Source organism: Achroia grisella, unplaced genomic scaffold (assembly GCF_030625045.1).
Source record: "Achroia grisella isolate CSIRO2021 unplaced genomic scaffold, CSIRO_AGI_Agris_v1 utg598, whole genome shotgun sequence".
Taxonomy (NCBI): domain Eukaryota; kingdom Metazoa; phylum Arthropoda; class Insecta; order Lepidoptera; family Pyralidae; genus Achroia; species Achroia grisella.
In genome coordinates this window covers 56,247-73,502 of record NW_026712958.1, presented here as the reverse complement: position 1 = coordinate 73,502, position 17,256 = coordinate 56,247, and positions in this window count along the sequence as shown.

Sequence of the window (17,256 nt, the reverse complement as noted above, 5' to 3'; positions counted from 1 at the left end):
ACCTCCTTCTTTCCCGCTGCTGCTACAAGAACACTACATAAACACAAATAATAGCGGTAACAATATAGACGCCAAACATGTTTATTATTGAAATATAATATATAGAAACATGTAAACATACGTGTCAAATCATAGTTAAAATCATAATTACTACTGCTTCGGAATGACAGCTGTCTTTTCTTTGACAAAATGTTGATATTTCTTTATAATCATTCTATCTAGGGCATCAGCACTTAGTATGTTTAGTAAGTGGTAAAACCGATTAGATATGAATTTACCTTCCACACACTAATATATTTGACGGATAGACTTCAGACACATATAATCCGGTCACCTGTTAGCTATATACGCCTGGAGTTCTTAAATATATAGGTAACTGGCCGTTAATAGCCGATGTCGGGAATAATTCTGTGTTTTTTCGCTAGATGGCGCTAATTGTACTTTTTTTTAATACAGTTTCCTAGATTCAGCGGTGTTTCATTTTATAATAAGAAAAATCAGTAATTTAGGTATTCATAGTGGTCCTTCGAGCCGGATGTTCTTATGTGATTAATTAAAAAATCTCCTATACTCAAGCAAGTGTCAAAGAAAAAAAACAATATCGAACTAAGTTGACATGCGTTTTTCCTAACCTAAAAAACTATAGTGAAAAAAGATTACGAAAAATAAACAATTTGGACATTGAACATTTCTGTGATTTAATAGTGTATTCATATTAAAACATTTAAAACCGTTTACTATAAAAACAAATTACAATTTAGTGTAACTGGGACTTGTGAACAATTTGTGTTGTTAATATCGAACTTAGTAAATTTATCGAAAACTTTAACTTGTGTACTTAGTGATACTTATCATTTCCGTCTCATTTATTTGATAACAATGGAGAAAATATTACAATTACTTAACGTACAAGAAGAAAGATGTGAACAAATTTCTAAGGGACAACGAAATTATCACAAAAGTCCAAAACAAAGAATTACATTGAGCTACTTAGAAACGCGTTTGGAAAGTTTAGACAAGACATGGCAATCATTTAAAACCGATCATGATCAACTAATTGCAGAAATTAAAAGGGAAAAACGTAAAGAAATTGAATACTTTAAGAATGATATTTACAACCAATGTGAAGAAATATATATCGAATACAAGGGAGATTTACGAAATGAAATACAAAAATTGTCACCTAAGAATGAAAAACAACCAGCAGAAAAACAACTTAAAACTACCGAAATTACCTTACCGACTATCAAAATTCCTATATTTTCAAGCAAATACACGGATTGGCAATCCTTCCATGATTTATTCAATACATTAATCCATTCAAATAAGAACCTAGACAATGTTCAAAAACTTCATTATCTCAAAACATCTGTGACCGGTGAAGCCGAACAGTTACTTAGAAGTATACCTATAACAAGTCAAAACTATGAACAAGCTTGGACTACATTGAAAAATAGATATAATAACAAGAAGTATTTATCAAATTGTATTTTCAAGAAACTCTTTAATTTAAAAAATATATCATTTGAATCTGCATTTAATATAAAACAACTGATTGATACAACCATTGAATGTTTAAACTCATTGAAACATCTCGGTTTGCCTACGGAGTCATGGGATAGCATTATGGTCTATATGACAGTCACTAAATTAGATCCTGAAAGTCGTCGGCTATGGGAGCAACATACTTCACCAGACCAAGAGTTTACAACATTTAACCAATTGCAATTATTTCTTGAAACAAGATTCAGATCATTAGAAATGTTAGAACAATCAAATAAAATATTGAAACCAAGGACATTTTATTCAACAATAGATAACAAAACAATAATTTGTTCATATTGTAAAGGTGATAACTACATATATATGTAAACAGTTTGCAAAATTATGTTACAAAGAGAGAACAGACTTTGTACAAACTAACAAACTTTGCTTCAATTGTTTGATTCCAAATCATTCTGTAAATAAATGTTTACGGAAAACATCATGTCGTGTTTGCCAGAAGAAACATCATTCATTGTTACACCCTGAAAGAAAGGAACCTGTAAGAGGTGAAAGTCATGAAGATCAGACAAACATAGTGTCACATTTTGTAAAACAACCTGGTCAAATCTTATTAGCAACTGCACTGGTGGATGTGACTTCAAGTCATAGTAATATACACACCTACCGTGCTCTCATTGATCAAGGCTCTCAAGCCACGTTTGTGTCAGAAGATCTTGTTCAGACCTTGGGTTTGAAAAGAGAGAAAACCAGCGGCGTGGTATCAGGATTGAGTGGAGGAATAAAATTACAAACCAAATATACAGTACAGCTTGAACTTCGATCAAGACTGAAAACAAACTTCACTATCCTTATTAGAGCGTATGTATTACGCAATATCACAAACTACTTACCTACACAGCAAGTTACGATGTCTAGTTGGCCTGCCCTTGAAAACATAACACTAGCAGATCCAGGGTTTAATATTCCGAACAAAATACACCTACTGCTAGGCGCTGAAGTCTATAGCAAAATCATAGATGTCGGATTGCTGAAGAGTCCATCTGGGTCCATTATAGCACAATCTACACATCTGGGCTGGATTCTATCTGGTGATACTAGCAACACACAACCTGAAACACAAAAACAATTAACTAATTTACATGTATGTATATGTGATAATGATATACTGAAAAAATTTTGGGAGATTGAAAACGAAGTACTTACCTCTGAAAGAAAAATTACCCAAGAAGAAAAGAAATGTGAGGAGTTATACAAACAAACTACAATAAGAACGGAATCTGGTAGATATAAAGTGCATTTACCTTTTAGAGAAGATGTAGAGCCAGCAGAAAAAGTGTGGTAAAACTAAAGAAATAGCTACTTCTAGATTTTTACAACTGGAAAGACGATTCAAATACAACAATAAATTAAAACAAGAATATAGTACTGTGATCAATGAGTATCTCATTTTGAACTAGGACATATGATAGAAGCTTCCGAAGATATTGATGATGCAATTTACCTACCGCATCACGCTGTACTTAGAGAAGACAAAGATACTACAAGACTGCGTGTCGTCTTCGACGCGTCGGCTAAGGGATCCAAGGGATACTCACTTAATGATACCATGATGACTGGTCCTGTAATTCAAAGAGACTTACGAACACTATTAATGGAGTGGAGAACATTTAAAATAGTACTCATAAGTGATATTGTGAAGATGTACCGCCAAGTGCTGGTGACAGACAAACATACAGATTATCAAAGAATAGTGTGGCGGGAAAGCCCTCATAAAGATATAGCCTCATACAAACTACTTACTGTAACCTTTGGTACAGCTGCAGCACCATTTTTGGCAGTCCGTACTCTCATACAAATAGCAGAAGATGAAGGACATCGATTTCCTTTAGCCGCTGAAATTGTAAAAAAATCATTTTATATGGATGACCTGATGAGTGGAGCTAATGATATACATCAAGCGATGGAAATTTATAGACAACTGGATGAGTTGCTGAAATGTGCTGGATTTGAATTACAAAAGTGGTCCAGTAACTCTGACAAATTATTAGATAAAATCATACAAAATAAAGAAAGAAATATAAAACCATTGGAGATTAAATTTGATAAAATTATTAAAATACTGGGACTTTCTTGGGACAGATTAGATGACAAATTCAAAGTTTACATTAACTTACCTCATGTACCAGATACAATAACAAAACGAAGCATTCTGTCTGAGGTGGCACGCCTATTTGATCCCTTCGGGTGGCTATCTCCAATTATAGTAAAGGTTAAGATATTAATTCAAAAATTATGGCTCTGTACATGTGGGTGGGATGAAGATATACCAACAAACCTGAAAGAAGAATGGTTATGTTTCAGAAAACAACTCCCAGAATTAGAAGTGATACACATAGAAAGATGGATTCATACTTACCAAGAAAATGAAAGAGTTGAACTACATGGATTTGCAGATGCTTCCACAGTTGCATATGCAGCTGTGGTCTATGTAAGGGTAGTTAGCAGAGATAATATTTTTGTAACTATACTAGAAAGTAAAACTAAAGTGGCACCACTAAAACAGATTTCCATTGCTCGTCTGGAGTTGTGTGCAGCCGTTCTACTTTCAAAACTACTGGCAGAAGCCGCAAATACTTTAAAAATATCCAGTAGTAACATATTTGCTTATACAGACTCGATGGTAGTATTAGCTTGGATTGCATCTCAGCCAACAAAGTGGCAAACATTTGTAGGTAATAGGGTTACAGAAATTCAAACCAGATTAAACAATAAATGTTGGAGTCACGTAAATTCTATGGAGAACCCTGCTGATATCGCGTCACGTGGTGTCAATCCATCTGAATTAAAAGAAAAACAAACCTGGTGGAAGGGTCCCACTTGGTTAAGCCAAGAAATTTCACAGAAGTCAATGACAACAATACCTGAAACAAAGTTAGAAGAAAGAAAACAACATACAAAGGTTTTCATATGTGAAAAAGATGAACCGATCTGGAACAGATTTTCAACACTTACCAGAATGATTCGGGTACTCAGCTATTGTCGTCGTTTACTGCACCTGAAAACAAAAAAAGATATTAGAATTAAATTAAACACTTATTTAACTAGTGAAGAGTTAAGAATAACTTTAGATACATTAATAAAAATGGTACAACAAGAAGAATTTTTAGAAGAAATTTATGATTTAAAACAAAATAGAAAAATAAAAAAACGAAGTAAACTATATTTCTTATCACCTTACCTTGATACTGATGGTCTTCTACGAGTAGGTGGAAGAATACAAGCTTCTCAGTTATCACAACAACACAAACATCCAATTATTATACCCAATAATACTCACCTTACAATTTTAATTATACGAGATGCTCACTTAAAATTATTACATGGTGGTGTTGCCCTTACCATAAATTATTTGAGAAGTCGCTACTGGATTATTAGTTTAAAACAATTAGTAAAAAAATGTTACCGAGAATGCACAGTTTGTTTAAGATATAGAGGCAAGACAATACAACCTAAGATGGGTCAACTACCTGCCGTTCGCGTTCAACCAGGACGCGCCTTTAAGACCAGCGGAGTAGATTTTGCTGGACCAATACAAATGAGAGCATCCAAGGGTAGAGGCCAAAAGGCTTACAAGGGATATTTGTGTCTCTTTATTTGCATGAAAACAAAAGCAGTCCACATTGAAGCTGTAAGTGACCTTACTTCACAGGGTTTTATCGCTGCCTTTAGAAGATTTGTGTCACGTCGAGGTCACTGTTCCGATTTATACAGTGACAATGGCTTGAATTTCGTTGGAGCTGCAAGAGAACTTACACAGATGTTGAACCAAGCCATGATTGGCGTATTAAAAGAGGTTGCCGAATTACTCAGTAATGATGGCACTACGTGGCATTTTATACCCCCGAGAGCACCAAATTTCGGTGGGCTTTGGGAAGCAGGAATTAAAATACTTAAGACAAATATTATTAAAATAATCGGCGATTCAAAACTGACCTTCGAGGAAATGACAACCTTGTTACATCAAATCGAAGCTTGTCTCAATTCGCGACCTATTTGTTTGCTCAATGATTATCCTGATGATCTTGCACCACTTACACCTGGACATTTTCTTGTTGGTGAACCATTAATTAGCATACCTGAGAAGAATGATGAGGATGAAAAATGTATTAGTCCTTTGAATAGATGGAGATTAACACAAAGATTAATGTTACAATTCTGGCGCAGATGGTCCAGAGAATATTTACACACCATGCAACAACGTCATAAATGGCAAAATTCGAACCAAATTCCGGAGATAGATGATGTCGTCATTATAAAGGATGACTTGCCCCCAACTAAGTGGCTACTGGGGCGTATATTACACAAGCACACTGGTCCAGATGGACATGTGAGAGTTGTGACACTCAAATGTAAAAATTCAACGCTAAAACGCCCTATTTCAAAACTTATTCCGTTGCCAAAATTCCAATAAATAACTCTGCTATGGTGGGCGGCCCACATATGAAGAACAGAGTTCTTGGTGGGCGGAATGTCGGGAATAATTCTGTGTTTTTTCGCTAGATGGCGCTAATTGTACTTTTTTTTAATACAGTTTCCTAGATTCAGCGGTGTTTCATTTTATAATAAGAAAAATCAGTAATTTAGGTATTCAGCCGAAGACTATTTTATATAAAAAAAAAGATATAGTCCTGCTTTTGTTTTCCCGCCATTTAGATGCCTTTTTTTTTATTAAGTATTTTACGGCCTTGGAAATCATTTCGATGTCTTATGCATGACCTTGGTGTACTTACTCTGGATTGCATTGCAAGTCACTGGGTACCATATCACTATGTTTTTATGGGTATTTATAAGTTGGAAGAACACAAATTTATAGGTTTGTAATGAATCAAGTCTTAGTACCCTGTCTTTATTATTATTATTATTATTATATTTTAGCTTTGGAATTGAAACGACTCATCCTAGTAGTTAACTTTGTCCAAAGTCGCGCTGTGTTTTTTCACTTCACATAAATATAATAAAATTGCATATAGTCATAGATAATGTTTGTTTTTAATAATGTGTGAATTAAATTAGTATAAAATGCTGCAAAGGTGTAATATCCTAGAAATATTAAAGAAATATTAAATTGTTATATTGTGAATAATTGAATAACAGATAGGTACATAAATGTGAGAAGTTATTCGTGACTAGAAATGCAAATAAGCTTTAGATATGAACTCTATGGTAAATATACACTTTTAAATTTTACCCATCCCGACTTCGCAGACGTGTACATGTATAGATAGAGTGATTCAAGAAGAAAGTTTATTACATATAAACTTTCTTCTTGAATCACTCTATCTATTAAAAAAAAACTTCAAAAGCCGTTGCGTAGTTTTAAAGATACATACGTAGAGACGGACAGACAGCGACAGCGACATTGTTTTATACTATGTAGCGATGGTGGCCAATGGCGGCCTTAGGGAGTGGCATACAAGGCAATCGCCCGGGGCCTTGCTCTTGCAGGGGCTTCACGTAAGGCAATTGTCCGGGACCTTGTTAAAAAACTAAAGTTGGGTCTAGATGGTGCTGTGTCAATTAAATACTCTCAGGAAAATTGACACAGCACCATCTAGACCCAAGTTAAGCTAGCTGAATCTTGTCTTATGGGTACTAGATAAGTGATACCAATACATAGATTTTTTTTTCATAAATACATACATATTATACATAGAAAACACCAAGACCGATACAAACAATCATACTCATGAATACAAATGTTTCTGCCGTGAGAATCGAACCCGCGACCGTCGGATGTAAAGCGGTATGCTAGACCGCTATACCACCGAGGTCGTCATAGAAATTTTAAACAACCAGTGATTGGCATTTTGCCTAGAGGCAAGTTACATAAACTTACCGTCTTAGACTTATTTAATCGCAAACGAACAAACACTAAAATATACGAAGAAAAAAAAACGATTTAAAAAAATGTTAAATATATTTTTATGGATTCTGCGTTATGTATATATGGAAATGTGCAAATAAACATATATTATGATATTTTTCCTGCTTGTTTTTTAATACGTGAACGAGTGCAGTCGAGTACTGGTCCATACGTATAGCGCTGGAATCAACTAAATCGCAAAAATTGAAGAGTTCGTTAACGATAATAATGTTATTATAGAAATACTTAAAATTCATAGCGCTGACAATACTATCTGATTTCTATGTTGATTATCGCATGCCTCTTACTTGTTATACTGTAATATGTAATATTATGTTATCTGTGTACTGTAATTATTATATAAAAAAAACATCTATTCAAAAGAGCAACACACAAGTATCTTGCTCATTCTTCTTGTGATGAATCTGCATTCCGAATGAGTGGTAGAATCAAAATATGACTATTCAAAAGTGCTTGTAATGAGTTTATTTGAATAAAGATTATTTCTATTTCGCATCACATATATTTCTCGAAGGACAAAGGAAAGTCTGGACCTTCGCAATGGATAAGGACCCCGCTATAAGCGAGGGCCTTCCCCATTGCGGTGGAAACATGCATACAGCCCGCCTGATTGTAAACAGTTTTTTTAGGGATGATAACGGAATAGTGTACCCGCCTGCGCTAACGGTTTACGCTGGCGGGGCACCAGTGGAGGATGATAAGATGAGCATGGGGTCAGGTCAGTTAGCCCATCGTGACAAATCCATCAAAAATTTATAGAATAGAATAGAAAATCATTCATTCAAATAAACTTACATTGAAGCACTTTTGAATAATCATTACATTTTTTTAATCTACCTCTCGTTCGGAAAGCTGTCTCATCACAAGAAGAACGAGCAAGAAACTTGCGTGTTGCTCTTTTAAATAATTTTATTATTACTTTACATTTTTAAGTTTAAGTGTGTGAATGCAAACTACACTATATATATAATATCACGATGGTTTCCAGGGGCACCGCGTGGAGGTCAACCTGACATGGTACATTGATAGCGATAAGATAATCAATCCACATTACTAACAATCCCCTTATGGTATTCTACAACGCCTAAGATACAAGGAGTGTCATGAAAACGTTGGCAACCCTTAAGAAACCTTAATATACCCTTAGAAAACCCTACGTTGTAATATCTAAAACCTCGTTAGGTAGTTAATTTCTCAACTCAATAGTCATGAAAGTTAGTCTTTGTTTAAGTGTCAAAGGTCGATAAATATTTTATTTAAAAAAACAATGTTTATTTTATTTCTATATGCTAATTATTAACAATACTGTACTTTAATGACTTACTGTAATGACCTCATAGAGAATGATAATTGTCACCTACAGATGTGAGCTGAGATTCAACATTCAATTAAATATATTTATAACTGGCTGTACTCGCGACTTCGTCTGCGAGGAATTTTACATTATTTTTTTTTAAATAAAAGTAGACTAAGTTACTCCTTATTACATCAGCTACCTGCCAAAAAAAGTCCCGTCAAAATTGTACCAGCCATTTCAGAGATTAGCCGGAGCAAACAGACAGACGGATAAAAATTTAAAAAAATGTTATTTTGGTGTATGTAACGTATTTATATTCATATGCGTGTAGTAAAAAACGGTTATTTCAATATTACAAACAGACAAACCAATTTTATTTATATGATATATGTATAGATGTATAAATATTTTAGCATTATATACTTCAACTAGCTTTTGACAGCGACTTCGCTCGCGTTATTTTATCCCCATTAGGGGTGGAATTTATCAAAATCCTTTTTTAGGGGATGCCTACGTCATAGTAGCTTTATGCATGCAAAGTGTCAGCCCGATCGGTTTAAAATTGACAAAGTTTCATACAAACTTTCATCCCCTATTTTATCCCCTTGGGGGTAGAATTAATCAAAATCCTTTCTTAGGTGATGCCTACGTCATAACATCTACCTGCATGCCAAAGTTCAGCCCGATCCGTCCAGTGGTTTGGGCTGTGCGTTGATAGATCACTATGTCAGTCACCTTTGAGTTATATATATTTAGATAGATTATTTTAGGCTATAGTTTTGGTTGATAATAACTGGCAAAAAACCACAGACATTCAAATGTAATTAAATAAAATGCACGTGCAAAATTCATAGAGCAATTATGAACATCTGCAAATAGTATTTATAGAGATTGTGATTTTATTGAAATGCATAGTGTTCTTGTGTTTTATGGATGTTTGTTACTCTTTCACGCAAAAACTACTAAACGGATTTTGTTGAAACTTCACAGCACAGATAACATAATATTTACTTACTTTATGGCAGGGCTAGCTCGAGTGTAGATACCGGATGTACGCTGCTCTGTGTCCACTATACTTTTTCAGGAATGTAGCCAAAGATTAAAGTTATTATACCAAAAGGAGTTGTAGCTCTATACATCAGAATTAAACATCATTACTAATATTATAATGACGACCTCGGTGGTCTAGCGGTCTAGCATACCGCTTTACGACCGATGGTCGCGGGTTCGATTCCTCGCACGGCACAAACATTTGTATTCATGAGTATGATTGTTTGTATCGGTCTGGGTATTTTCTATGTATAATATGTATATATTTACGAAAAAAAAAAAAATATCTATGTATTTGTATCAGTTGTCTAGGACCCATAACACAAGCTTTAGCTAGCTTAACTTGGGTATAGATGGCGCTGTGTGAATTGTCCTGAGATTATTATTATTATTATTATTATATGCATATAACTGCGAAAGTAACTCTGTCTGTCTAACTTTCACGTCAAAACTACTGAACCGATTTAAATGAAATTTGGTACACAGATAGTCTAAAACCTGAGAAAGGATATAGGCTACTTTTTAATCCGAAAAAAGGGTTGTAAGGGTTGAATTTGCGCGGACGAAGTTGCGGGCACATCTAGTAGTGTACAAATTTCACACGGGCAACAACTTATTAATACTATTTCACTATTTCAAGTGGCTCCACTGAAAATCAGCGCTGTAGTGTGGCACCAGCTGAGAGCTGAGCCTTTTTAGCTCGTAAAGAAATATTAGTTTTTAAGTTTTATATATTTTTACTCTGTACTATGATGCTGAATAAATTAATATTACTTTTTTTTTTAATCATTTATTCAAATAAACTTACATTGAAGCACTTTTGAATAGTCATTACATTTTTTAATCTACCGCTCCTTCGGAAAGCTGTCTCGTCACAACTTGCGTGTTGCTCTTTTAAATAATTTTATTATTACTTTACATTTTTAAGTTTAAGTGTGTGAATACAAACCACCAATTAGCACTAATTCTATTAAATACTCAAATAGAAAAAATATTGAATATATAACCAACTGGTTAAACAATTAATAAGAGGAAATCAGTCATAGTGATTAGAGCAGACCAGTCCCTACAAGCAGCATTCGATCACGAGTATGACGGATGAGCCAGCCATTACTGCGCTCGACCATATTTTAGGGAGCCCAATGACCCGGCCCACCACGCCGCCACAAGTCTGGACATTTTAGTGAGCATGACTACTCAAAACACTAGACCACGTCAAAGCTACTTACTACTTCTTTATATATATATTATATATCTCCCTTTGATGGGGTAATAGACTGATCATTGCGGGTAAAAATCACCAAACAATGACAGTATAAATGATGAATGATGAGGATGGATAATTTTTAAGTGGAAGACAAAAATTTGCGGACTATTCTACAAGTGTTTAATATTACAGCTTTTTGGAGAAGGATGAAAGTAAGTGGGTGAAGTTTTAATATCTTGAGGCTAGTGTGTAGGGATGCTGGGATGACACCTGTGGACGAGATAATAATTGGGAGAGTTTTCACTGTTTCTACCTGCCATTGTATTTTTAGTTCTATTGCCAAATCAGTATATTTAGCAATTTTTATTATTTTTTCTCAGCTTTTGCTGGTTTTCTCCACACTTACGGGCCGAAACCAAGTAAGTGTAGAGTGTGTATGTGTGTGTGCGCGTGTGTGAGTGTGTGTGTACTTATTGTGTGCCTAGTCACTGGTGTGACTGGTGTTATATCCTTTTCATCGATTTCGATTATTATTATTATTATTGTGTTGCTATGGCCATATAGTACATACTCATATACCCTACGTCTTGTAAAACAAGTTTTGTTAACAAATATTGACTAGTTTGGCAAAATAATCGACGTATAAATTATATACGTATTATTTTAGTTGCGGATACTTGGAGTTATGGTGTGATAATGTCGAAAACACAAAATATCTTATATATAAAAATTACGTGTCACGTTGTTTATCCGCGATGGATTCCTAAACTACTGAACCGATTGCAAATTTGATTTGCACATTGTGTGCAATTTGATCCAAATTAAATGATAGGATAGCTTACATCTCAATTTACAGTCGCAATATTATATTACTAGCTTTTGCCCGCGGCTTCGCTCGCGTTAATTTATCCCCTTAGGGGTGGAATTCATCAATATCCTTTCTTAGGGGATGCCTACGTCATAGTAGCTTTATGCAAAGTCTCAGCCCGATCGGTTTAAAATTGACAAAGTTTCATACAAACTTTCATCCCCTATTTTATCCCTTCGGGGGTAGAATTAACCAAAATCCTTTCTTAGAAGATGTCTACCTGCCTAAGACATCTACCTGCATGCCAAATTTCAGCCCGATCCGTCCAGTGATTTGAGCTGTGCGTTGATAGATCACTATGTCAGTCAGTCACCTTTGAGTTATATATATTTAGATTTATCATTTTTATTTAAGAACCTTAGCCACAACAACGCGGTGCCAGGTCTGCTAGTTGTATATTATGTAAATTGATTGTGTATACAAGACATTTTCATGTGCATGCAACGACGTTAGTAGAAGGTGTTAAAACCGCCAAATCGAAAAAATCGGAAACCATTTTTTGTATTGTCTGATTTCATCTTTAATATATACTACGTAATATTGTATTAATTTATTATATTATATGTTATTTGTGGTTACCCAAGCTCACCCCGCAAGCGCCGCCCGCGGCCCCTAAGGTCAACTCGCAGGACTTCGCTTTTAATCCAGTCATTTAAGCTTAAATTAGGTAAGAATCTCGGAATCTGAGATACCCAGCTGTAAATACTTGTATATATACACTATAAAAGTTGTCTCAAAACCTACATATGGTAGGACGTGTGCAATTATTAAATTCCGAAATTTTCATTTTTGAAGCTAGAGCGATTATTTTTTTATTATTAGTAAAGATCATTTTTACATCATCTTTACAGCTAGTATTTATATCTAAATATATATAACTCAAAGGTGACTGACATAGTGATCTATCAACGCACAGCCCGAACCACTGGACGGATCGGGCTGAAATTTGGCATGCAGATAGATGTTATGACGTAGGCATCCGCTAAGAAAGGATTTTGATTAATTCTACCCCCAAAGGGATAAAATAGGGGATGAAAGTTTGTATGAAACTTTGTCAATTTTAAACCGATCGGGCTGATACTATTAATACATAAAGCTACTATGACGTAGGGATCCCCTAAGAAAGGATTTTGTTAAATTCCACTCCTAAGGGATAAATTAAAGCGAGCGAAGCCGCGGGCTAGCAAGCTAATATATATATATATATATATATATATATGCATTACCGGGTGCAGTTACTCATTACATGAATGTAAAAGACAATAAAATATATTTTTTGTTACTAATCCGTGAGATAAACATACATTTATAAACTTACTTTTGGTTTGACATTTATGTTAATCACCAGCCAATTGTAACCTGTTTACAAACAAACAATTAATACGTATGGAATATTTTAAAACAACAAAATCTAATATAACTGGTAGACATGTATAGACATGTATTTGATGGCACAATTTAAAGATAATAACAAATTATATATAAATACTTACTATTTTTAACTTGTTCAAGGTTCATGTGTGTCACGGTTTACTAATTCGAGTTGTTCAAGTTGAAATCCGGTGGTGACATAACAGTATTTGTGGTCACCCAGTGGTCGTTATTCGACCATAATTCATTTAAAACTAACTGTGCCCGAGACTTCGTCCGCGTGGAATTTAACTTTATTTTTCTAAAATAAAGAAATTGCTCTAAAATAAAAGTAGTTTTAGTTACTTCTTATTACATCGGCTACTTGTCAATAAAAGTTCCGTCAAAATCGGTCCAGCCATTTCAGAGATTAGCCGGAACAAACAGACTCACAAAAATTGTAAAAATTGTTATTTTGGTGCATGTACCGTATTTATATTCATATGCATGTAGTTAAAAACGGTTATTTCAATATTACAAACAGACACTCCAATTCTATTTATATAGACATAAGGTTACAAATAATTTTAAAGACAAACAAATATAGTATATCTATTCTCATAGAGAAATAATTTTAAAAGCTAACTATATTAATATATTCACAATTTGACCATACACTTCATTACATAGTATAAAACAAAGTCGCTGTCGCTATCTGTCTGTCCCTATGTATGCTTAAATCTTTACAACTACGCAACTGATTTTGAAGCGGTTTTTTTAATAGATAGAGTGATTCAAGAGGGAGGTTTATATATATAATATATGTACACCCGTGCGAAGGCGTGTAGCTAGTATAAATTATAAGTTTGATCATTATAAAGGTTAAAGACCATAGACAAATAATTTAAAAGGCAAACAATGTTAATATATTCATAATTTAACCTTTAATAATAAACAAAAGAGTATATATGCGTGTGACACACACTACATTGCCAGTGTCTGAAAAGATTTTTTATGCCTGATTTAAAAAAAAATATTAGCATTGTGTACTCGTCGTCTATATACACTACTAGCAACCCGCCCCGGCTTTGCTCGGATGTACACGTATTATGCATATAAACCTTTCATTTGAATCAGTCTATCTAATAAAAATCCCGCTTCAAAATCCTTTGCGTAGTTTTAAAGATTTAAGCATAGGGACGGACAGACAGCGACAGCGACTTTGTTTTATACTATGTAATGGCCTGGCAAACGTTGTTTTGCCATATAAATTAATATCGCTATTATAAAACAGGGGTTGGTGATAGAATGGTGCAATTTTTTTTTGTCGTAAAAATGAAAAAAAGTTAAGTAGATTAAACATACATTCCATGACATATTGGCAGAACCAGTTTCAGATGCAGCCAAGTTATGGATGGTATCATATTAGTTTAAGTTTTTTAAATAGATTTATAGTTTACTAGCTTTTGCCCACGGCTTCGCTCGCGTTAATTTATCCCATAGTAGCTTTATGCATGCAAAGTTTCATACAAACTTTCATCCCCTATTTTATCCCCTTGGGGGTAGAATTAATCGAAATCGTTTCTTAGCGGATGTTATGACTAGGCACGTCATAACATCTACCTGCATGGCAAATTTCAGCCCGATCCTTCCAGTGGTTTGGGCTGTGCGTTGATAGATCATTATGTCAGTCAGTCACCTTTGAGTTATATATATTTAGATTTTTGTTATTTAGTATAGGTACAATGGGATTATCATCGTCACATTTTGTGTACAAAAATCACAAAAAAAAATAAGAGAAATTCAAATTAAAAAATCATTAATTCATGTAGGACATATTAGCCGCTTATGAACGTCAATTTTTTTACATTATAATTTTAATTTTTTCTACCGTCCAGTTCAGTATATGGATCCAATTGAGAAGAACTGGCTAGAAACTCAATTTTTTTTTTTTAAGTCAGTTTAGTTTCTCACCTTAGGGATAGAATTAATCAAAATCCTTTCTTAGCGGATATCTACGTTTTTAACATCTACCTGCATGCCAAATTTCAGCCCGATCCGTCCAGTGGTTTAGGCTGTGCGTTAATAGATCACTATGTCAGTCACCTTTGTGTTATATATATTTAGATATATAAGTGTCTATGTCTAACATTAAATGAAAATCCAATACATGAACAGCTATTGCCGTGCACGCTCGTCATTCAAGTAATCGTTTAGTGCGTAGGCTTTGCTCAGTAAATATGATTTAACAGATGTTTTGAATTTATTTAAGGGTAATTCCAGTATATCCTTTGGTATCTTATTGTAAATTTTTATATCAATTCCTATAAAAGACCTATTGACTTTTTCTAAACGATACTAGGGGACAGCAAGTTTGTCTTTAAATCTAGTATTAATATAATGAAAAAATATTTTTTTTGTATAAACTTCATATAACTGGCCTAAACTACAATATCCATTACTAGTATGTGCTCGTAATACTATGTTATCTGTGGTTACTAGCAACGACCTGACCCTAGGTTCATCTTATCATCCTCCACTGGTGTCTCGCCAGAGCATATATATTTAGTTAGCGCAGGCGGGTGCACCGTCCTGTATACATTCATACATATAAAAAGAATTGTGTGCGAGTGTCTGTTTTTTTTTATACCACTTAGTTGGCAAACAAGCATACGGCCCATCTGATGGTATACGGTTACCGTAGCCTATAGACGCCTGAACAACCAGGGATGTCACATACGCCGATTGCCGACCCTTAAGAAACCTTAATATACCCTTCTTGAAAAACCCCATGCTGTAGTCTCGTGAGAAAACCTCGGCAGGGAATTCATTCCACAATCTAAGTGTACGCGGGAGAAAGATCCACTGAAACCGCACTGTCCGAGATAGTTAGGTTCCATCGTGTGGGGATGAATTCCCTGTCGATGGCGAGCGGTGCGATGGTAAAAGGTAGCCGTAGGCATCATGTCAAACAATTCATCAGAACACAGTCCGTTGTATATTCGGTAGAACACACAAAGCGATCTATTTGTAATATTGAAATATCCGTTTCTTAGATAAATAAATTCTTTATTCACAATTACAGACACATAACATACATGAGACACAGAAAAAACACGAATTAATAAAAGAAATGTAGGTGACTTTATGTGCCGCAAAAGTGAAAACTCAGCCAACTCAGCATAATGCTACAGATAACTCTGCAGCGCTGATATTCTGTTGGCTCCTTACTTATTACTAGAAAATTCCATAAATATTAAACTTTATCTGGACTGGTCTGCTCTAATCACTATGACTTATTTTCTCTTATTAATTGTTTAACCAGTTGTTGTATATTGAATGTTTTTTCTATTTTATTATTTCATTGAATTTGTGCTAATTGGTGGTTTATATTCACACACTTAAACTTAAATTGTAAGTAAGAATAAATTATTTAAAAGAGCAACACACAAGTTTCTTGCTTGTTCTTCTTGTGATGAGACAGCATTCCGAATGAGCGGTAGATTAAAAAAAAATGTTATGACTATTCAAAAGTGCTTCAATGTAAGTTTATTTGAATAAATGATTTTCTATTCTATTCTATTCTATTCTTATCAAAATATATAAAGTATGAATAAACTGTATATAACGTGACTAATTATGTTATTATACTACTTATATTAGGATTACGATTTTGCTACATGCATATATTGGGAAGTTTCAGAAATGATACGTCGATACAGAAAAACACGAATTACTAAAAGAAATGTAGGTGACAGTAGTACATTTAGTTTATTCCTTTCTTCAAATCACCCTCCACATAAATTGCGTCGCTGTACATTCACGTCTGGTCGTCGCGGTCGCCACGAACAAAGAGAGAGCAGCCCGCTCCTTCCTTGTTCCCGGCCTCTTTATCTCTATTACTATTGGTGGCGGCATAATCGTGACGCCACCAACTTCACGTGACTCACTATGGCTTTTAATGAATGAAATGTAAGTAACAAATTAGTCAACCGAGTGTTCTTTATATATTGAAGCTAACACATATGAATATA